Source organism: Cetorhinus maximus, chromosome 4 (genome assembly GCF_964194155.1).
Source record: "Cetorhinus maximus chromosome 4, sCetMax3.hap1.1, whole genome shotgun sequence".
Classification (NCBI taxonomy): Eukaryota; Metazoa; Chordata; class Chondrichthyes; order Lamniformes; family Cetorhinidae; genus Cetorhinus; species Cetorhinus maximus.
Genome location: NC_135882.1, coordinates 155123736 through 155146654, shown reverse-complemented (window position 1 = coordinate 155146654; position 22919 = coordinate 155123736). Strand labels below are relative to the sequence as shown.

The 22919-nt window shown below is 41.4% G+C and overlaps 1 protein-coding gene across 1 annotated transcript in view; it reads right to left on the bottom strand.

The window, feature by feature from the left end:
• Positions 1 to 20432, bottom strand: part of gpr20 (G protein-coupled receptor 20) — a 51169-nt gene extending 30737 nt beyond the window's left edge. The window contains exon 1 of the mRNA XM_078540980.1: positions 20299 to 20432. The gene's annotated coding sequence lies outside the window, so the exon portion shown is untranslated. The remainder of the gene's footprint in view (positions 1 to 20298) is intronic.
• Positions 20433 to 22919: the final 2487 nt, after the last annotated feature.

Sequence of the window (22919 nt, the reverse complement as noted above, 5' to 3'; positions counted from 1 at the left end):
AGCAAAGGTAGGACAGAGTCAGTGATGCATATTACTCCCTTAGGCCCTGTTAAATGATAATGCTGTGGCATTGGCAAACACAGCCTATCCCCATGTCATTGAATTTGAAATTCTCAAAAATATTAATCTATTGAGTCATCTTTAATTTGGCAGGGAGATTAATCAAGTGTCTTGGAACAACATGATTGAGGTTATGAGAAACAGCCCCTTGACAGGTCATGAAAAAAAATTAACAAACTTGTCTTTTGTGGCCTCAGGGCTTCGTAGCCAATTGAATATTTTTAAAGTGTAGTGACTGTTATTCTGCAGACAAAGACAACAACAAATTTGCACTTAACAAGGTCTCGCAATCAGCGATGTGATAAATGACCAGATAGTGGCCGGGATTTTCCGGCCCTGTCGCAGGTGGGGCCCACCGTGGGCGAGGCGATGCCCCAGCCAGAAGTCCATTGACCTGCGGCGAGACTGGAAGATCGCGGTGGTGGGTGGGTGCAGAAAACCCTGCCCAATGTTTCAATGATAATGCTTGAGAGGTAAACGTTGGCTAAAACACCAAAAGAACTGTCCTGTTCTTTTTCGAACAGTGCTATGGGATCTTTTCATCCTTCCTGAGAGAGTGGATGAAACTTCAGTTTAACATCTCATCCAAAAGACAGCAGCCCTCAGAAATGTCAGCAAAGCATTTTATGCTCTAGTGTTTGGACCAGAACCCACAACTTCAGGGACAAGAGTGCTCCCAGTGAGCCAACATCAGCACTTAACTTCAAGAGTTATTTCACTCATTAATTTTGTATAGACATAGATGAGAAAATATTATTTAAAAACATAATTTACTTGAATGACTAACATTCTTCTGATATGAATTAGAGGTCATTAGGATATTAGTAAATTCAAGTTATTTGTCACGAATACATAAGCAAGTTTAAATAATCAATCAGCACTAGAATTATTATGGATTATTTTTCCCCCATTCCTCCATCCCCCATCACCATGTAATGCAAAGCTGTTCCCAATATTGTATATGCCTGTAAATTATACTAGTATCTACATTTTCCTGTACTTTGTGAAAAGCCTGGTACTCTCAATCTAAACCATGCCACCCTGAGCTTGAGCTGAGAGCACATCATGAATGAACTGCTGCTGGAGTAAAGTGAGCACAGGTTGAGGGCAAGGACTTCTAAAAAGGAATTTAATAAGAGTGAGAATTCAGCTCGGAGGGGGAAGCAGATGCTACGTATGCTCTCTGATATGAACTTTAAAATATAATAAACTAACAACACCTAACAATATCAGCACAGGGAAACAGTATTGTGCCAACTTTGACTTAGTGATGTAGCCAGTCCTTCGAGAAGAATGCATTTAGCCTAAAGTGAGCCAACATTAAAGGGCCAAGTGACTGTATTGCAGCAGTTCATAAATTGACAATTGTCAGAAGCTGGGGGCCATATTTCATATCCCAGGAACGAATAGGGCTTTCAAATGAAATTTTAAAACAAGCTGGGAGCTGAAATGAAATTATTCAAACAGGTGGATTGACTTCATGAAACTGTTAACCTAACCACACAATGGTATGTGTTTCTTCATATTTAGGTGACTGCCCTAACCATTGAACTCCTGCAGATAAACTATTGACAGGACTTACAAAATAACAACCATGGTTCCACTGTGCCCGGATCATCCCTCTCCCAACCCTTGGAAATGTTGATCTCAAAACTGTTACAAAAGGTAAAACATATTCACCAACATGAGAATCCCAGAATTTTCCCCATCAAACACCGCTGTGTGTTAATCTGCTATTCATGAACCCAGGATGTGGAATTAATACAGGATTTCAGATGTTGTGATCGAAAGGGAGGGGTTAGGTCAATCATTGTCACAGGTGTGATTTTTGTACTTTAAGAAGAGTGCATTTTGGGACAGAGGGTGCAACTTGCAAAGATAACCAGACAGGATTGATCACCTGCACATATGGGAACATACTTCCCTGAGTGATTATCATGGTGAGTACTATTTGAAATTAAGGACAGTAAAAGGGAACAGCACATGTGGGTACTGATTGAAATTGAAGGAACAGGGTACTGATGTTTGTATGTCATCAGTGGTACAATAAACAGTTAAAAGAATACTGAGTTGTATTGAGTTGTGAGCCTTAACCATTTTACCCCACCTGGATGGGTTCAAGTCAAACTCTGGAATTGAAGCTTAAGAGGGAAGATGTGGTCCATTTACCTACAGTGGGTAGAACTCTCACATCTGCAAGTTCCCCTCCAAGCCATGCACTATCCTGACTTGGAACTATATTACCATTCCTCTACTATTGCTGAGTCAAAATTCTGGAACTCCTGCCCTCATAGTACTGTGAGTCTACCTACACCAGCTGAACTGCAGTGGTTCAAGAAGGCGGCTCACAACCACCTTCTGAAGAGCAATTATGGATTGGCGATAAATGCTGGCCATGCCAGCTATGCCAAAATCCCATGAGTGAATCGAAACATAAACTTACAAATGTGTGAGTTTCAAGCACCAGGTGTTGATTTGGCCAACAGATCTTGTAAAGTGTCACATACTCACATTGCTCAATCACAGAATCTCTGAACTTAAAAAGGAACCAGAGACAATTTGACACCTCAGGAAGAGTGAAGACATACAGACGATCATACGAAATAGGAGCAGAAGTAGGCCATTTGGCTCCTCAGGCCTATTCCACCGTTCAATAAGATCATGGCTTATTTGTATTTGTTTCGGATTCCACATTCCCACCTATCCCTGACAACCCTTGATTCCCTTGCCTAACAAGGATCCATCTACCTCTGCCTTAAAAATATTCAATGACCCAGCCTCCACCGCCTTCTGAGGTAGAGTGTTCCAAAATCGCACCACCCTCTGAGTTCTGTTGAAGGGTCGTGAGGACTCGAAACGTCGACTCTTTTCTTCTCCACCGATGCTGCCAGACCTGCTGAGTTTTTCCAGGTAATTCTGTTTTTGTTTTGGATTTCCAGCATCCGCAGTAGTTTTTTGTTTTTATCCTTACTTTTATGTTCAATTCCTCTTGTAATAAAGGATAGCATTCTATTAGCCACCTTAATTACTTGCTGTACCTGCCTGCTATCTTTTTGTGACTCATGCATTAGAACACCTGGATTGTTCTGCACCTCAGAATTCTGCAGCCATTCTCCGATTAAGTTATACTCTGCTTTTATATTCTTCCTGCCAAAGAGAACAACTTCACATTTTTCCACATTATACTCCATCTGCTAAAATTTTGCCCAATCACTCAACCTCTCTATATCTGTCTACAGCCTCCTTATGTCCTCTTCACAACATACTTTCCTACCTATCTGCAAATTTAGCTACCATACCTTCACTCCCCTCATCTAAATCATTGATATAAATTGTAAAAATTTGAGGCCCCAGGCCAGACCCCTGTGGGACTCCACTCGTCACATCTTGCCAAATAATTGCATGCACTCTGTTTTCTGCCAGCCAACCAATCTTCTATCCATGCTAACATGTTACCCCCGACACCATGAGCTTTTATTTTCCACAATAAACTTTGATGTGGCATCTTATTAAATGCCTTCTGGAAACCCAAGTATAGCACATCTACAGGTTCCCTTTTATTCACAGTGCATGTTACTCCTTCAAAAAACTCCAATGAATTGGTTAAACATGATTTTCTTTTCACAAAACCATGCTGACTCTTCCCAATTGCCTGAAGTTTCTCTAAGTGCCCAGCTCTAACCTCCTTAATGATCAATTCTAACACCTTCCCCATGACAGATATCAAGCTAACTGGCCTATAGTTTCCAGTTTTCTGCCTCCCTCCCTTCTTGAATAGGGGGGTTATATTTGCTACTTTCCAATCTGATGGAACCTTTCCAGAATCTAGCGAATTTTGGAAATTCATTAGCCACCTCTTTTAAAACCCTAGAATGAAGTCCATCAGGACCCGGACACTTGTCAGCCCACAGCTCCATCAGTTTGCTCAGTACTGCTTCCCTAGTAATTGTAATTTCACCAAGTTTCCTCTCTCCTTTCCACCATTTGATTTACAGCGATTACTGGAACGTATATTGTATTTTCTATAGTGAAGACAGAAACAAAATACTTGCTCATTTCATCCTCCATTTCCTTATTACCTACTATTAACTCCCACTGTCACTCTCTAGAGGACCAACACTCACTTTACTAACTCCTTTTTTGTTTAAATTTTTTTTCGTTCAAGGGATGTGGGCATCACTGGCTGGGCCAGCATTTATTGCCCACCCCTGTTTGCACTTGGGAAGGTGGTGGTGAGCTGCCTTCTTTAACCGCTGCAGTCCATGTGGTGTAGGTACATCCACAGTGCTGTTAGGGAAGGAGTTCCAGAATTTTGACCCAGCGACAGTGAAGGAACTGCGATAAATTTCCAAGTCAGGATGGCAAGTGTTCTGGAGGGGAACTTCCAGGCGGTGGTGTTCCCATGTGTCTGCTGCACTTGTCCTTCTAGATGGTAGCAGTTGTGGATTTGGATGGTGCTGCCTAAGGAGCCTTGGTGAGTTCCTGCAGTGCATCTTGTAGATGGTACACACTGCTGCAACTATGCATTGATGGTGGAGGGGTGAATATTGTTGGATAGGGTGTCAATCAAGCAGGCTGCTTTGTCTTAGATGGTGTCGAGCTTCTTGAGCTGCACTCATCCAGGCAAGAGGAGAGTATTCCATCACACTCCTGACTTTTGCCTTGTAGATGGTGGACAGTCATTGGGGAGCCAGGAGGTGAGTTACTCGCCACAGGATTCCTAACCTCTGACCTGCATAGTATTTATATGGTTAATCCAGTTCAGTTTATGATCAATGGTAACCCCCAGGATGTTGATAGTTGGTGTTTCAGCAATGGTAATGCCATTGAGTGTCAAGGGGAGATGGTTAGATTCTCTCTTGTTGGAGATGGTCATTGCCTGGCACTTGTGTGGTGTGAATGTTACTTGCCACTTGTCAGCCCAAGCCTGGATATTGTCCAGGCGTTGCTGATTTTGGACATGGACTGCTTCAGCATCTGAGGAGTTGCGCATGGTGAACATTGTGCAATCATCAGTGAACATCCCCAATTTTGATTAGGATGGAAGGAAGGTCATTGATGAAGCAGCTGAAGGTGGTTGGGCCTAGGAGACTACCCTGAGGAACTCCTGCAGTGATGTCCTGTAACTGAGATAATTGACCTCCAGCAACCACAATCTTCTTCCTTTGTGCTAGGTATGGCTCCAACCAGCGGAGAGCTTTCCCCTTGATTCCCATTGAGTCCAGTTTTTCTAGGACTCCTTGATGTCACACTCAGTCAAATGTTGCCTAGATGTCAAGGGCAGTCACTTTTACATCACCTCTGGATTTCAACTCTCTTGTCCATGTTTGAACCAAGGCTGCATTGAGGTAAGGAGCTGAGTGGCCCTGGCAGAACCCAAACTGAGCATCAGTGAGCAGATTATTGCTAAGCAAGTGTTGCTTGATAGCACCCCTTTCATCACTTTACTGCTGATCGAAAGTAGGCTGATGGGGCGGTAATGGCTGGATTTGTCCTGCTTTTTGTGTACAGGACACACCTGGGCAATTTTCCACATTGTCGGGAAGATGTCAGTATTGTAGCTGCACTGGAACAGTAGGTAGGGGTGCGGCAATTGGAGCACAATTCTTCAGTGTTATTGCCGGAATATTGTGAAGGCCCCAAGTGTTTGCAGTATCCTGTGCCTTCAGCCGTTTCTTGATATCATGTGGAGTGAACTGACTGGCATATGTGATGATGGGGACCTGCAGAAGAGGCTGAGATGGATCATCCACTCAACACTTCTGACTGAATATTGTTGCAAATGTTTCAGTCTTACCTTTGGCACTGATGTCAAGGGCTCCCCCATCATTAAGGATGGGGATATTTGTGGAGCCTCCTCCTCCAGTGAGTTGTTTAATCGTCCATCAGCATTCATGACTGGGTGTGGCAGGGCTGGAGAGTTTAGATCTGATCCACTGGTAATGGAATTACTTATCTCTGTCTATCACTTGCTGCTTATGCTATTTGGCACGCAAGTAATCTTGTGTTATAGCTTCACCAGGTTGACACCTCAATTTTAGATATGCCTGGTGCTTCTCCTGGCATGCTCTCCTGCACCTTTCATTGAACCCTGGCTTGGTGGTAATGGTAGAGTGGGGAATATGCTGGGCCATGAGGCTACAGTTTGTGGTTGAGTACAATTCTGCTGCTGCTGATGGCCCACAGCACCTCATGCATGCCTAGCCTTGAGTTGCTAGGTCTATGCAAAATCCATCCCATTTGGCATGGTGGTAGTGCCACACATCAGAATGGAGGGTATCCTCAACGTGAAGGCGGGGGTGCATCTGCGGCAAGCTGATTCATTAGGTTATGGGCGATATGATGGAAGTTTGAAGATTATGCAATGATAGAACAGAAAAGGTATAATCAGGCCATTTCCAGTAGCTGAGACATCTGGAGTGGGAATGGGAGCGGGAGGATCATTGATTCAGGATTAAGTGTAAGAGATTTAGAACAGGACTTCTTTACTCAGAGCTATGAAGCTATGGGATTTACTTCCAGGGGTAGTGATTGAGGCAGTAACTATGGGCAGGATCTTCTGGTCGGCGAGCAGGTGGAACTCCCGATGTCACCCCGCGTCATTTCCATCTTCAGATTGGCGGGGGGGCAGCCGAGTTAGCTGTGCTCCCGCCGACCTGTCAACGGCCCATTGAGGCTGTTGAAAAAGTAATTAAGGTCATTAATGGACCTGCCTGTCCAGTCTTAAGGTTGGCGTTCTGGCCAGGAGCCCTGGTGGGCATTGGAGAAAGCAGGCGGGATGAGGTTTCATGAGGGTATTTAAATTTTAATCACATCTTTCAATAAAAGTTATGGTCGTGCCCCAATGAGGGGACATGGCAGGGAAATTTTTTAAACCTCTTTATTTAAAGTTTTAAATTGGAGACGATCTCCCTGAGGCAGCACTTAGCCTCAGGGAGATCTGTGCGCTCCTTTACGCACATGCGCGAAAGAGCGCACTCCCGGCTGAGGGAATCCCCCCCCCCCGCCTGCACAGGGAGCACATAGCGCTTCCGAGTGGATGTCACGCTGGGCGGGCCTTAATTGGCCCGCACATGTAAAATTGCGGCCAATTGAAGGCGTGCCCACCCGCGCCTGCTGTCGCGCTTCCCACCCTGACGGCGGGGGGAGGGGGTGGGGTGGGGGGGGGGGGGTGGAAATTTTTCCCTGGGTTAATATTTATGATTTGATTGGATAGATAGATAAAGGAAAAAGAGGATAAAAGAACAGGGCAGGGCAAATGTGATTGGAACAGCTTTCATGCATGACAAGCAATTTCCACGAGGAACAGCTGAGAAACAATCCTGCCAGGAAATGTCATCATCAGTAAGCAGCTCAAACTCAAACCAGCGTTGGTAATAAACTCCGAATGGTATATATAATTACCTTATTAAAAAAACAGAATAACAGTTGGTAGCTTTACACATAATATTTGAATGTTCTCACACACTTCATCATTCCACAATTGATCATGCCTGAGTGTTTTTTTGGGCACTGTGGGATGGAGGCTTCAGGTTTCTCCTCACCTGCTGAGGCTCCATTCTCAAACCACTTTCAGCAGCAAATCAAAAAGTAACACTGACTGAAACATCAAGACAGTTCTCTTCTTCCCTCTTGGTTGGGAAAGTTTGTGAAACTTGTTTGGGGAAGATGTAGTAAGGAGGAAGGAAAATGTCGATAAAATAACTTTCCACACGCTATCATTCCATTCTTGAATTCTTCTACCCATTCACCCTCTCTTCTTTTAAAACTGCCCCATACTCTGTCCAAGCTTGGCCACTCTCTTAATATCTCCATCTTTGACCTGGTGTCCATATTTTTCTTTTGCCTTTATGACATGCCATTGGATGTTTCTGTATCTTAAAGGTTCTATATAAATGAAGATTGCTCTTGTAATTGCTCCCTGTCTAAGTGGAATCTTTTGATTCAACTATTGCCTTATGTCTTGCTGTTGGTGTGAACTAACCCTTACATATTGTTATTTTAGTAAAAGTCTAAGTTCCCTAACAATCAAGTTATAAAAGGTTTATGGTAAGTTATTCAGCTGTATTACTACAAGACATCAGAACATGACTATCACTGTAGCAAAGTTTAGGGGGAGGTGATGGTGTAGTGGTATTATCGCTGGACTACTAAATCCAGGGTAATGGTCTGGGGACCCAGGTTTGAATCCTGCCACAGCAGATGGTGGAATTTGAATTCAACTTAAGTCTGGAATTAAAAGTCAAATAATGACCATGAAGCCATTGTTGTGAAAACCCATCTGGTTCCTTAATGTTCTTTTTTAGGGAAGGAAATCTGCCATCCTTACCTGGTCTGGCCTACATGTGATACCAGACACACAGCAATGGCTGCTAAAAGCTGTGTGAGAATACAGCCTCTGAACTAGGGATGGGTAATAAATGCTGGCCTGGCCAGTGACATCCGCATCCCATGAACGAATTTTTAAAAAATTGTATACTCAAATCAATCTTGGTTCTGTGATGGCTAGTTTCTTGCGACTCCACTTAAGTGTAAGAAATGGAGACAAGAAACCAATGTCCAAGGTCTGTTCTGGCCTTGGCCTGAACTGGGATGTACCCTGAAGAGCACATCATTTTTTCCAACTGGAAGCTGACCTGAAAAGAAATTAAACAAAAGCTAAACATTTAATCCACTATTTTGGATAGTGTAGACTGTTTTTGTTGTTTTCTGTTCAGTGCACAGGAAGCATTGTAGAAAGAGTTTAGAAAGGGTCAAAAGGGCATAAGTTTAAGATCAGTGCTGAAAGAAGTTAGGAGAATTCTTTTTATACGGGGGATTACGACAAGGTGGACTAACGTACCAGAACCAATGATGGAAATAGAATGCATCATAACCTTTAAAGGGGAAGTAGATCAGTATTTGAAAAATAAAAAAAGAAAGGTATTGGGTAAAAAGCAGGACTATAAAAGAAAATAGATAACTCTTGAAGAGAGTAGGCAGAGTGGAGTGCGAGAAATGGTCTTCCCCTCTATGCTACATAATTTTAAGTCATCAAAATTTCAATTGGGGCAAAGGTGAAACCTGGCAGAATCTGGACCGGGGACTGAAAAATGAGGGGGAACGCAATTTTACTGAGGCTGTGCTTTCTGTTCTGCCAATTTTTTGGTGATGGCATGGTTGGGGGAGGGGTGTGAGGGGTGGGGGTTGGGGTGGGGTGGGGTGGGGTGGTTCATGGACAGATCTTCTGCCTGCCCTCCTGTGTCAAGGGGATATTCAAGTGAGGTCCCGGGTTACCCTGAGAATTCCTTCCTCTATCAGCTGCTATAGGAACATACAAGAGCACCACACAAGAAATAGGATCAGGAGTAGACCTTGTGGCCTTTCGAGCCTGCTCCGCCATTCAATATGATCGTGGCTGATCATGGGCTGCTACTCCACTTTCCTGCCTGCTCCCCATATCCCTTCATTCCCTGAGACACCAAAAATCTGTCTTTCCCAGCCTTAAATGTATTCAACTATGGAACATCCACAACCCTCTGCGGTAGAAAATTCCAAAGATTTACAACTCTTTGGGTGGAGTAATTTCTCCTCATCTCAGTTCTAAGTGATTTGCTCCCTATCCTGAGATTGTGCCCCTGTGTTTTAGATTCTCCAACCGGCGGAAACAATCTCTCAGCGTCCACTCTATCAAACCCCTTCAGAATCTTGTACGTTTCAATAAGATCACCTCTTATTCTTTTAAACTCCAGAGAATATAAACCCAATTTACTCAGCTCGTCACCATAAGACAACCCCCTCATTCCAGGGACCAATTTAGGGAACATTCGCTGAATTGCCTCCAATGCAAGTGCATCCTTTCTTAAATGTGGAAATCAAAACTGCACACAGTATTCCAGTTGTAGTCTCACCAACATTGGAACAGATCTCATCCTAGCTGAGAACTGACATGAGTCCCAATGAGGCTAATTAAATTGGAAAAGTAGTTGATTCTGGAGGGCATTGATACATTTCCCCAAACTTGCTCTTCGTGATTTTCTTTGAGGGTCTCCCTTCTGACACTGACACGGTACAATGCCACTATGAAGTTCTGTTGGGCACAGTGCCACTGACCTTCTTGTGCAGGTGAAATGCTCTCACCCTGGCCATGCAGGTGTCCTCAACTCTGGGATTTGGAACATGGTCTCTGGCCTAATAATAAGATGGCAAGTTTTCTGCTCCACTCTCCTTGTGCCAGCAAGGAACTTCCAGGGATTTCTTGGTCCCAAAAGTAAAATTCTGAAAGGCAGTTTGCGGCACTGTTTGCATTACATGCAATACATTACATAGGCTGCCTTAAATATAAATTCAGCAAATTTTATCATGTGAATTCCTTTGTAACATAATTTACAGTTACATTTATTTCCTTCTCACATCTTCCCGTTTCTGGCTGCCACCTCAGCCCTAGATACATCTGCTTTATTTCAGATGATAATTTCTTTTCAGCCTATGAGTTTTGTGAGATTATTCCTAAGATAACTTTGGCCACGAGCAGGAAATGATCTGTCAGATGCAACGGCTTGAAAGGGAAATGGAACTCGTGCGAAAAAAATGAATTGCAAAAATAACATTAAAAATAAAAGAAAATATGCTTTCAACTCAACTCATTAGCTCATTTTAACCCAGCTCTGAACAGTGTGACCAAACAGCTGCGTGGTATATGCATTGTTCTAATGTCACATGCAAGTGAAGTGATATTTTTAAGTTACTGTGACACATTTTGATGTGACTTGTGATATTGTTTGAAAACACATGTAAAAGCTTTTCCAATAAAGATTGTGGCCCCCATTAATATATCTTTTCTGTATCTATGAAAGGCATAGTCCAGAAGTTGCTGGAAAAATAATGGTAGGTTCAAAGTGCTCATAAAAGTAGTTAGCAAAAAATAGTGTCAATTTGTGGTGAAGACGAGAGATACGCCATGAGTTTTGATTCTTCACAAATTGCTGGGCAATTTGTGGTGCACCTTTGTTAGCCTCAACAAAACCAAAATAGTTGCAATCTCACGTGAACCTCCCCAGTGAAATTAATTGCATATCATGCTATTGCTGGATTTACACAGTTGCTGTGAATTAATCACTCTGTAATCATTCAGGGCTCGTAACTGATGTCATAAGGACCCTGCTAATGACTCAATTTATGATCCTGACAAGCACATAACCTTGGCGGCCCAGGACGAGAACAATTAGACTGTGGACTCTCACACCTGCAGGTAGTAAATTGTCCCTAGCAGTTTTTTATGCTAATCTTGACATCCATACTCCTATTCATTCGGTTATGCAGCTACCAGAATGGTAGAAGACAAAACTAGATGGATTTTAGTCTTTTTTCATCCAGCAATTCCTATATACCATTGAAAGATCATAAGATCATAAGAAATAAGAGCAGGAGCAGGCCATTCAGCCCATCGAATCTGCTCCACCATTCAATGAGATCATGGCTGATCTGATCTAACAGCACTGTTGGTGTACCTACACCACAAGGACTGCAGCAGTTCAAGAAGGCAGCTCACCACCACATTCTCAAGGGCAACTAGGGATGGTTAATAAATGCTGGCCTAGCCAGCGAAGTCCACATTCTGTGAATGAATAAAAGAAAATATAAAAGCAAAATACGATGAGCAGATGCTGGAAATCTGCAATAAAACAGAAAATGCTGGAAAAACTCAGCAGGTCTGGCAGATCTGTGGACAGAGAAACAGAGTTAATGTTTTGAGTCCAATATGACTCTTGTTCTGTTCCTAAGTTCCCTAGCTGTCCCCTAGTTGTAGATTCCCCCACAAGAGGAAATATCCACTCAGCACTTGGCCTGTTAAGCCCCTCAGAATCTTATATGTTTCAATAAGATCACCTCTCATTCTTCTAAACTCCAATGAGTATAGGTCCAAACTGTTCAACCTTGACTCATAAGACACTCCATCATCCCAGGAATCAGCTTTGTGAACCTCCTCTCAGCTGCTTCCAATGCAATTATATCTTTCCTTAAGGAAGGGACCAAAACTGTACACAGTACTCCAGGTGTGGTCTCACCAATGTCCCCTTCAGTTGTATCAAGACTTGCTAGTGCTGTTGGGAGGGCTTTAAGCTAACTCAGAAGGGGTGTGGGAACCAAGAGAAAATATTAGAGAGGAATCCCAGGGTGCACAAAATACTGGGAGGGACAGATAGCACTATTTTAGAGAATAGTAACTTAATATGTGAAGTTGGGGTGAGGGAGAAAGTAATAAAATGTAAATAAGCGTTACTATGCATGTATGTGAATGCATGAAGTATAGTAAATAAGATTGGGGAGTTACAGGTGCAGATTGCCATGTGGAAATATGATGTTGTGGCGATAACAGAGACCTGGCTCAAGGAAGGGCAGAACTGGGTGTTAAATATTCCTGGGTACAAGGTGTTCAGAAAAGATAGGAAAGGAAGGAAAGGAGGAGGGGTGGCGGTATTGATTAAGGAGAGCATTGCAGTGCTGGAGACAGAGGATGTCCCAGAGGGTTCAAGGGAAGAATAAATTTGGCTAGAGCTAAGGAACAAAAGAGGTGCAATTACATTGCGTGGTGTAGCCTATAGACCACCAACTAGTGAGAAGGACGTAGAAGAACAAATCTGCATGGAAATTGCAGAGATGTAAGCATTATAGGGGAGTTACAATGGATGACTTTAATTACCCGAATGTAGACTTGGACAGTGGTAGTGTAAAGGGCGGAAAGGGGCAAAAGTTCCTAGATTGTGTTCAGGAGAATTTTCTACAGCAGCATGTGTCCAATCCAACAAGAAAAAATACACTGTTGGACCTGGTTCTTGGAAATGAGGTCGGCCAAGTAGATCAAGTGTCAGTGGAGGAACATTTTGGAGACAGTGGTCATTGTATTGTACGTTTTAGGATGATGATAGAAAAGGACAATAGGCAATCCAGAGTAAGAATACTTAACTGGTCGAGAGCCGACTTCGATGGGGCAAGAACAGAACTGGGCCAGATAGACTGGAACGAAAGATTGGCGGGAAAAACTGTAGCTGAACAATGGGCTAACTTCAAAAAAGAATTGGTTCGGGCACAATAAAGATATATTCCATCGAAAGGGAAAGGTAGGGCAAACAAATCCAGAGCTCCCCAGATGAAAAAGGAGATAGAAATTAAGATAAAGAAGAAAAAGTGTGCTTATGACATCTGTCAGGTAGAAATACAATTGAGAACGAAGACGAATAGAGAAGGTTCAGAAGGGATGTAAAGAAGCATATTAGAGAAGTGAGGCGGGATTATGAGAAAAGACTGGCAACCAACGTAAAGGGGAATCCCAAAGTCTTCTATTGACATATAAATAGTAAAAGGGTGGTAAAAGGAGAAGTAGGGCATATTAGGGACCTGAAAGGGAATTCACACATGGACGAAGGGGCCAAGGAGGTAGATGCTATCCAGGCCATGGTGACAGACGAGGAAACTCTGTCATTAGAAAGTTTCAAAATTGATAAGGAGGAAGCGTTGAATAAACTGTTGGCACTTAAAGTTGACAAGGCACCGGGACCAGATGAGATGTATCCAAGGATATTGAAAGAAGTGAGAGTAGAAATTGCAGGGGCACTGTCCATAATTTTTCAGTCTTCCTTAGACTCAAGGGAAGTGCCAGAGAACTGGAGAGTTGCAAACATCACGCCCTTTTTCAGAAAAGGCTGTAAGGATAAGCCCAGCAATTACAGACTAGTCAGTTTAACATCAGTGGTGGGCAGGGTTCTAGAAACAATTATTTGGGACAGAAGTAGTAGTCACATGGAAAAATTGGGTTGATAAGGAAGAGCCAGCATGGATTTCTAAAGGAGAAATCGTGTTTAACTAACTTGCTGGAATTTTTTGAAGAGATAACAGGAAAGGTCGACCAGGGTAATGCTGTTGATATGGTGTACATGGGCTTTCAAAAGGCATTTATATAGTGCCACACAACAGACTTGTGAGAAAAGTTATTGCTAATGGAATAAAAGGGACAGTAGCAATGTGGATACAGAATTGGCTGAAAAGTAGAAAGCAGAGAGTAATGGTCAATGGATATTTTTCAAGCTGGAGGGTGGTTTGTAGTGGAGTTCCCCAGGGGTCGGTATTGGGACCGTTGTTTTTCCTGGTATATATTAATGATCTAGATCTTGGTGTACAGATCAATTTCAAAGTTTGCAGATGATACAAAACTTGGAGTGTTGTAAACTGCGAGGAAGACAGTGTAGAACTTCAAAAGGACATAGACAAGTTGGTGAGTGGGCAGATAGGTGGCAGATGAAGTTCAATGCGGAGAAGTGTGAGGTGATGCATTTTGGTAGGAAGAACATGGACAGACAATATAAAATAAAGGGTGAAATTTTGAAGGGGGTGCAGGAGCAGAAAGACCTGGATATATATATGTGCATAGATCATTGAAGGTGGCAGAACAGGTGGAGAGAGCAGTTAATAAAGCATATTGTATACTGGGCTTTATAAATAGGGGCATAGCGTACAAGAGCAAGGAGGTTATGCTGAAGTTATATAAGACAAAGCTGGAGTGTTGTGTACAGTTCCGGGCGCCACATTGTAGGAAAGATATTGGAGACAGTGCAGAAGAGGTTTACAAGAATGGTTTCAGGGATGAGAACCTTCAGTTACAAAGGTAGATTGGAGAGGTTGGGACTGCTCTCTTTGGAGAGAAGAAGGCTAAGAGGAGATTTGACAGAGATGTTCAAAATCATGAGGGGCTGGACAGAGTAGATAGGGAGAAACTGTTTCCACTCATAAAAGGATCAAGAATGAGAGGGCACAGATTTAAAGTGATTTGCAAAAGAAGTAAATGTGACGTGAGAAAAAACTTTTGCACACAACGAGTGGTTTGAATCTGGAATGCACTGCCTGGAAGTGTGGTGGAGGCAGGTTCAATCAAGGCAGTCAAGAGGGCATTAGATGATTATTTGAATAGAAACAATGTGCAGGGGTATGGGGAAAAGGCAGGGCAATGGCACTAGTCATAATGCTCATTTGGAGAGCCAGTGCAGACATGATGGGCCGAATGGCCTCCTTCTGTGCCAGTAAAATTCTGTGATTCTGTGATATACAAGGGCACCCAGACCCCTATACACTGCAGCATTCTGCACTCTCCATTTAAATAATATTCTGCTTTTTTATTCTTGCTGTCAAAATGGACAACCTCACATTTTGTCACATTTTACTCTATTCCATCTGCCAAATTTTGTCCACTCACTTAACCTATCTATATCCCTTTGCAGACTCTTTGTATCCTCCTCACAATTTGTTTTCCAACCTGTCTTTGTATCATCAGCAAATTTGTCTGCAATACAGTCAGCACCTTTATCCAAGTCATTAATGTAGATCATAAATAGTTGAGGCTGCAGTACTGATCCCTGTGGCACTCCACTGATTACAGTTTGTCAACCTGAAAATGATCCATTTATCCTGATTCTCTGTTTCCTGTTAGTTCGCCAATCCTCTATCCATGCTAATAAGTAGCCCCCAACACCATAAACTCTTATCTTGTCCAGTAAATCTATGCGGCACCTTTCTCGAATGTCTTTTGGAAATCCAAATAGGCTACTTCTCCTGGTTCACTTTATCCACCGTGCTTGTTACATTCTCAAATAACTCTAATAAATTTGTCAAATATGATTTCCCTTTCAAAAACCAAGTTGACTCTGCCTGATTTTACTAAGGTTTTCTAAATGCCCTGCGACAACCTCCTTAATAATGGATTCTAGCATTTTCCCAATGACAGATGTTAGACTAGCTGGCCTGCAGTTTCCTGCTTTCTGTCCATTGGGCCATCAAGTACAGGGAACTCATCAGTCTTTAGTCCCATTAGTTTTCCTAGTACTTTATTTTGCTGGTGATTGTGAATATTTTAAGTTTGTCTCTTCCTTCAGTTCCACTTTTCCTGGTCATGCTGGTTCAATACTTTAGAACACATGCACGTTTGTATAATGAGCACGCCTACTCTGCCTCCACTCAGAACATCTGAAGGACAAAGTCAACAATTTCCAAACACAACTTGATTACAACTCCCTCTTCATCTGATTATTCTTTTTAATTTTTTCTTACTTTTTCTTTCTGTATTCCTTTTCTCTCTTAATCGACTCTCTATCTTTTCCCTCTTTTTATTTCTCTTTCTGTCTCTAATTTGACCCTAATTCACGCTATTTCCTTTTCTGTCGTTCACACTGTTTCTTTCTCTATCTTCCGTTTCATTGACTGCCATGAGGTCCAGGTGCAACATTGACATTGCTATAAAAACAAAAAAACTGCGGATGCTGGAAATCCAAAACAAAAAATAAAAAATACCTGGAAAAACTCAGCAGGTCTGGCAGCATCGGCGGAGAAGAGTACAGTTGACGTTTCGAGTCCTCATGAGTTTAATTGACACTGTTATCAATTCACATTTCCAGCAATCAGCGGTGTACTACCTGGAGGTGGGGTAAAATGTGCAGCTCATGTCACACATCACCAGATGAGACATTCCAGCAACTACTGAGCCATTCGTGTGTTAATGACTAAAGTGTTCTCTGCACTTACTTTACCTGTTATTTTAATGGTGGCAATAACCTGTCTATAGGTTTAAGGCCCTGAAATTCTCTGCCGTAACTTTCATTGAGAGATTGGTAGAACCCCCAGAGAAAGCACATGAATGGCTGAAAATAGCCATTTACTCCAACTTCCAGGAAGCCCTGCCATTGTCTCATCTTAACTCTGGTGATAGGAGCCCTGTGGAATTTTTGAGGCCGGAAGTTGTTTGTGTGCTGTGTATATAACAATATTTCAAAGCTGTTCATTTTTGGAATTCACTGCTAGTCGCTAAGGGTGAGGAACAGCCTAACTGAGTGAGAAAGAGGAGAAAGGGAAAGAAGTGCAAGAGACAAGGAGAAAGCAAGAGAGATGGAGTATGTGTAAAAGGTGAAGTACGCACTTCAGTGAAAGAGAAGAATAGTGAGAGAAGGAGAAACTGAGTCTGTGTATAAGAGAGCAAAATACGATTAAGTGAGAGTAAAGGCAATGATTGAGTGCAAGTAAAAGACAGGGTGATTAGTGAAAGAGATAGTGAAAGCGAGGAAAGAAATTGAGTGTGTATATCTTTGTATGTGGCTGTGCCTAAGTGTGTACGCGAAAGAGAAATAGCCAAGTAAAATGATAAATTAACTTTTTTAGTAGGACTTTTAAACAGCTTATGATCAAGACTCTTTAGTGTTTATATTTTCTTTCTATCTCTATTTTGCAATATGCATGCTATTCCAAGGATTGCATTTTCGAAAGAAAACTACATAGAAAAAAAAAGATCCTCACATCCACTGCAGCTTGTGTATCACATTTAAGAGGCACCATAAAACAAACATTAAGCACTTTAAGCATGAGAGACAAGTATATTTTCAATAGTGGCATTCAAAGTAAATTATTGCAATGAAATATCTGTTTTATAGTCTTGTGTATACAGTATGTGTGACATTCTGAAGGAGCAATTCCTGGATTATTATCTTTTTAACAAACTTTAAAACTTCAATTGTTCCCAGTCTTCAACATTGAAACAACTTTTTCTGTTCTATACAATCATCCTACTCCTTCTCTATGAATGTTATTCTAGGACAGGAGTCAGTAATTTGTAGCTCTTTAACATCTCATTAGTGGCTTCCAACCTTTTTCAGTGAGATTGCATTATCATGAGAAAAACCCAAAAAAAGTAAGTCAAGAAAAATAAAAGCCATGTTATTATCATGGGGTGAAAGTCTAATCTCAACATCTGAATTTGCATTTCCTGGAGGTAGGAAGAAAAAACAAAAAGAGACACAAAAAACGTTTAAAAAAAACATGATAATTCAGAGTTAGGTCTATCTTAATTACAATTTTTTCTCTAGTGTTTCATAAGTTCAATACATTTATTTCATTTATTATATGTGCAAATTATGCATTATATCATTCTTGTCAACTTTCAATATATTTGGTTTAAAAATACTGCATTTTTGTCTTGCAGCTTCTAATAGTTTTTATTTGAGGAAATGTTTTTTAAAAAAGGTTCTCCAGGCACAAAAGGCTGCTGACTCCCTATCCTATGATGTCCCATTACTCTAGAATCATCCCAAAGAGTAAGAACAACCTCAACTTCTTCCACAGCTTTTATTGCCTCCTCTGTTATTTATCTCCTGAAACCTCTAGTTGTACGTCTCACACCAAAGTCAAAATGTTAGCTAAGTTCCTGCTGCCTCCTCTTCATCACCATACACTACTCTAACCTCAGCCTTCACTCCCTATCACTTGTCTTCCCCATCTACACTTCAGACTTTATCAAACCCATTCTCTTCAAGAAACCTGCCCCCTTTCCACAAGCCTATTTTCTGACATAAACTGGCCTCACACTCATTCATGTTACACCCAATTCTACCTCTTCAAAATCATCATCAAATCCAAAGCTCTTGCTGTACTTTGAGACCATCTGCCCAACATTAACTCACAGATAGCCAAAGTTTCCTTCAACTCAACTCCAGCAAAACTGATGCTATCATTCTCAGTCCTTCTGTGCCTTTGGCTTGTGGCTTCATCAAGCTGCTTGACTGCCCCTCTGGCTGAACCAAGAAGTTTGCAACCTTGATTGATTTTGAGCTGACTTTTGTCTGTCACTGAGGCTCTATTTTCCTACCTCCAGAAATCACTTACTTCTGACAGTACTTCGTCTTCGCTGCCACAAAAACTCAAATTCATGCATTCAAAATCTCCAGAATTTCTCAAAGCTTGTCCACATTAACCTCTCCTCATCCATAAGCTCCATTTCATTCACATGTCAGTGCTCAAGTTCACCCTCGTATGAACATAGCAATTAGGATCAGGAGTAGGCCATTTGGCCTCTCGAGCCTGCTACACCATTCAATAAGATCATGACTGCTTTGATCGTACCCCCAACTCCACGTTCCCGCCTACCCTGATAACCTTTGTCTTCCTTCTTAGTCAAGAATTGACCTACATCTGCCTTAAAAATGTGCAATGAGGAAGAGAGTCCCGAAGACTCACGACCCTCTGAGAGAAAAAAATGTCTCCTCATCTCTGTCTTACGTGGGAGAGCCCTTATTTTTAAACTGTGTTCCTTGGTTCTAGTCTCAAGGGGAAATATCCTTTCTGCATCTACCCTGTCAAGTCCCCTCAGGATCTTATATATTTCAATGAGGACACCTCTCATTCTAACGGTGATAATCCCTGTGCTCTCCAAGCTCTTTGCTCACCAAATGCACTAATATCAAAACCTTCATCTTCGTTTTTGTGCTCAATCACGATTTCTCCTATTTTGACTTCTACCACCATATGTGCTTGCCCTGTGCATTCCATCTTGAATAATGTACTTTCTACTTCCTCTTCCCCAGTGGCTGCACTGCTATTTGAAACTGTCTCTCTAAATTACTTTGCCGTGCTATGGTCCGCCTGCTTTTAAAAGCATATTACAGAATCTCTTGGATTTTTTTGAGTTCCTCTTTATCCTTCCCATGTCGGGCTGGTCTTCGCCTTTCCCCCTTGAAAAGTACTGAGTGATTTCTTTTACATTAGGATGCTATAAGAATATAAGTTGCTGTGGTTATAACTAGTGATCCTGGTCTGTTCCATACCACTTATCCATAAGATTCCACAATAGATGCTCAGTGCTTCATTTAATTTTCTACAGGGCAAAAGAAATAATTAAAAATGCTGGGAGGTTACTTACTATTATTAACAGAAAATTCTTCTACACTGATACTATTCTTAAAGGTAGTATTTAAAAACATGTTTGTGATAAAAATGAACGACAAAAGAGTAATAGACAGTGTTATTAATGATTCTTGGTCCCTGTAAACTGCCAGTGTAGAAAAGTTAACTGGGGTGAGCGAGTACACAGACAATGAAATGGTGCAAATGGTGTCAATGATATAATAAACCTAACTCTGAATCCGTTACACTAATATATTCAGTTTACTAAAACATTCCAGCTCTACAGCCAAAGAAATAGGATAACAACACATCACTATCAGCTACGCTGAGTAACTACTGGCAAAATAAATTATATACCTTAAATAGGCACAACATTATCAACATACCACTTAGTTTATCCGTAATAAAGTTTAACTAAAATCATCAAGGAACAAGGACTCAGTATAATTAGAAAATTTCAGTTTAGGAGAAGTGTAAAAATCACATTTCTTGACTATCTTTATGAAAACTTTTCTTACAAAGTGAACATTAGCAGAACTCACTTACGGTCGACCTCAGTGAAAGCAGCTGGCTCCTTCTGTATTTCAGATGCTTTACTGATGTGACACACAGTGTATCGTTTTGGACTTGCCTTTGGCTGGCTCAGAGGAACTCAAGACATGATTTAGAGGCAGTTGACGTCAAATCTTTCCTTTCACTTAAAGTCTGCATGACTTTGGTAAAATGTAATGAACTGCAGACACCCAATAGCTCTGAAGAACAATAGAAGGATTACAGAAAATGAAATTTAAACTACAAAAAAAAACCCAAAAGGTGTGAGTGACTCTGGTAAAATAAGTTAAAAAATTGACAAGAATTGAAATTGTTACTCTACAGAATGGATTATTTTTAAAAGACATAATAAACTCCACATACATTTTTCAAGTTTAAGGACATCGACTGAAATAGAATATGAAACTTTGAGCACAAATTGTAACCCTTAAAGTAACACAGTTATCACCTTAAACTGGCCTGCATGAGATTTTGCCAAGATTGTGTACAGAAGTGAGCAACAAAATAATTCGGGACATATTTGCACCACCAAAAATATCCAGTGTTAAAAGTATTTGACTTTGTTGAAAGCTTATTTAAAATTTAACAAGACATTATTCCAGATTTACAGCATCTGCAACAGCACAATCTGCAGCAGAATGCAAATTTTCAAATAAACTTTCCGTATTTAGCAGCCCACATAACTGTTGATGTAATGTCATCCAAGTCTCTTATTTTGCTCATCCTTTCCCAGGACCTCAACACTTTGAAATACTTTGCCTCTCTGAGTCTTCCTTTCTTTATATAATCTATAGACTTTCAAAACTCAAAGCTAAGGGGACATTTTAACCTAACATGTTTGTCAGGGAACTGACGGGATCCGATCGAATGCTAGTTTTACACTTTAAACACCTTTTGATGGATTATTTTCCTTTAAATGTTTCGTCACTGATATATATAGGATCAGGACTTAAATTAATGCTTAAGCTATTTTTAAAACTTAGAACTTCACAAATTAGCCAAAAGGGAATAGACTGAATGCAGGGGGCAGTGGAGAGAGTTGCTTTTGTGGAAACTAAAAGTTGCAATTTGCCCTCTGTTCAGGATCATATTTTATCTTTGCATGGCAAAGAATACAGTTTTCTTGAATATGAATTCTCTCATGTAAGTTCTACAAACAGCATTTTGTTTAGAGTCACGTGCACAGGCGTCTGGTTACTTTAGTAAAGGGACAGAATTTAATTTTTGTGCTCAATTACTGTCAGGTGCTCATGGACACAGCATTGGTGGAGTAAACTTGGAAGAAACTGTCTCACCTCACGATTAAACTGTGTGCTTGAATAAATGTGTTAAGGCGGGGCTGGAGTTGGGAGAGACTATTTCTTATTAGAATCAACCTGTGGCTAGATTTCAAAATTGACTGAGAGGGAATATTGGGCAGGATTTAAACAGCTTTCTACCAGATGCCACCAGCTTCCAACCGGCAGGTTAGGTTAAAATAGCCTAACTTCTTTCACGTTCTGGCGAAAGAAAAAAGAAAGGCTTGCATTCATATAGCGCTTTTCATAACCACTTTATAGCCAATGAAGTACTTTTGAAGCATAGTCATTGTAGTAATGTAGGAAGCGCAGCAACCAATTTGCACACAGCAAGCTCCCACAAGCTGCAACATGATAATGGCCAGATAATCTGGTTTTCATGATGTTGATTGAGTGATAAACATTGTTTGGGATATTGGAGATAACTCCTCTGGCCTTCTTTGAAATAGTGCACTGGGATCTTTTACATCCACCTGAGCAGGCAGGTGAAGCCTCAGTTTAACATCTCATCCAAAAGACAGCACCTCCAACAATGCAGTATTCCCTCAGTACTGCACTGGAGTGTCCTCTTAGATTTTAGTGCTCAAGTCCTGTGGGATTTGAACCCAGGAAGAGGCAAGAGAGCTACCAACTGAGACACAGTTGACACTTCAGATCACTGTTCTGAAATGTTAATTCTGTTTCATTTGGCAAAGATGCTGCCAGACCTGCTGAATACTTCCAGCATTTTCCATTTTTACTTCTTAATTTACTTTGTGCCCTCACCTACTTTTTATCTCTGAAGATCGCCACCGCTAGGAAGTTTGAATCTTCATTTCGGTTTCTCAATCAAAAGTTCATGATCTCAGTGACTGGCAGAGCAGACTCGAGGAACCGAATGGCCTACTCCTGCTCCTAATTCCTATGTTCAATTTGCTGCAGTAATATCAGTTTTAATGATTACGTTTAACTGTCTTGGGTACCTATTCTTCCTCCATTGAGGCCCATACAGTGCGACTAGTGGAATGGTGCCCACATATCAATCGACATGTTCGGTTAGTAGGAGTAATTTTCTGACTTTGCACTCCCAATGAGAGGCTACTGCCTATCAGTGTGAGGACCTTGCTTCCTGGGATTTTTCAACCATTTTAATTAAACATTGGAAAACTGTATACTGGTCAAATTTCCAATGTACACCTCCAACAAGCAAGGTCAGGAAGTTACCCCTAATATGCCCACAGTCTCCCCTCTCCCCCCACTAAGTCATCCACACAATTTAAGGGTACGGCTGGATAGTTTCTCCCAAATTTACTTCGCCAAACCCAAGTGTTCCCAGTC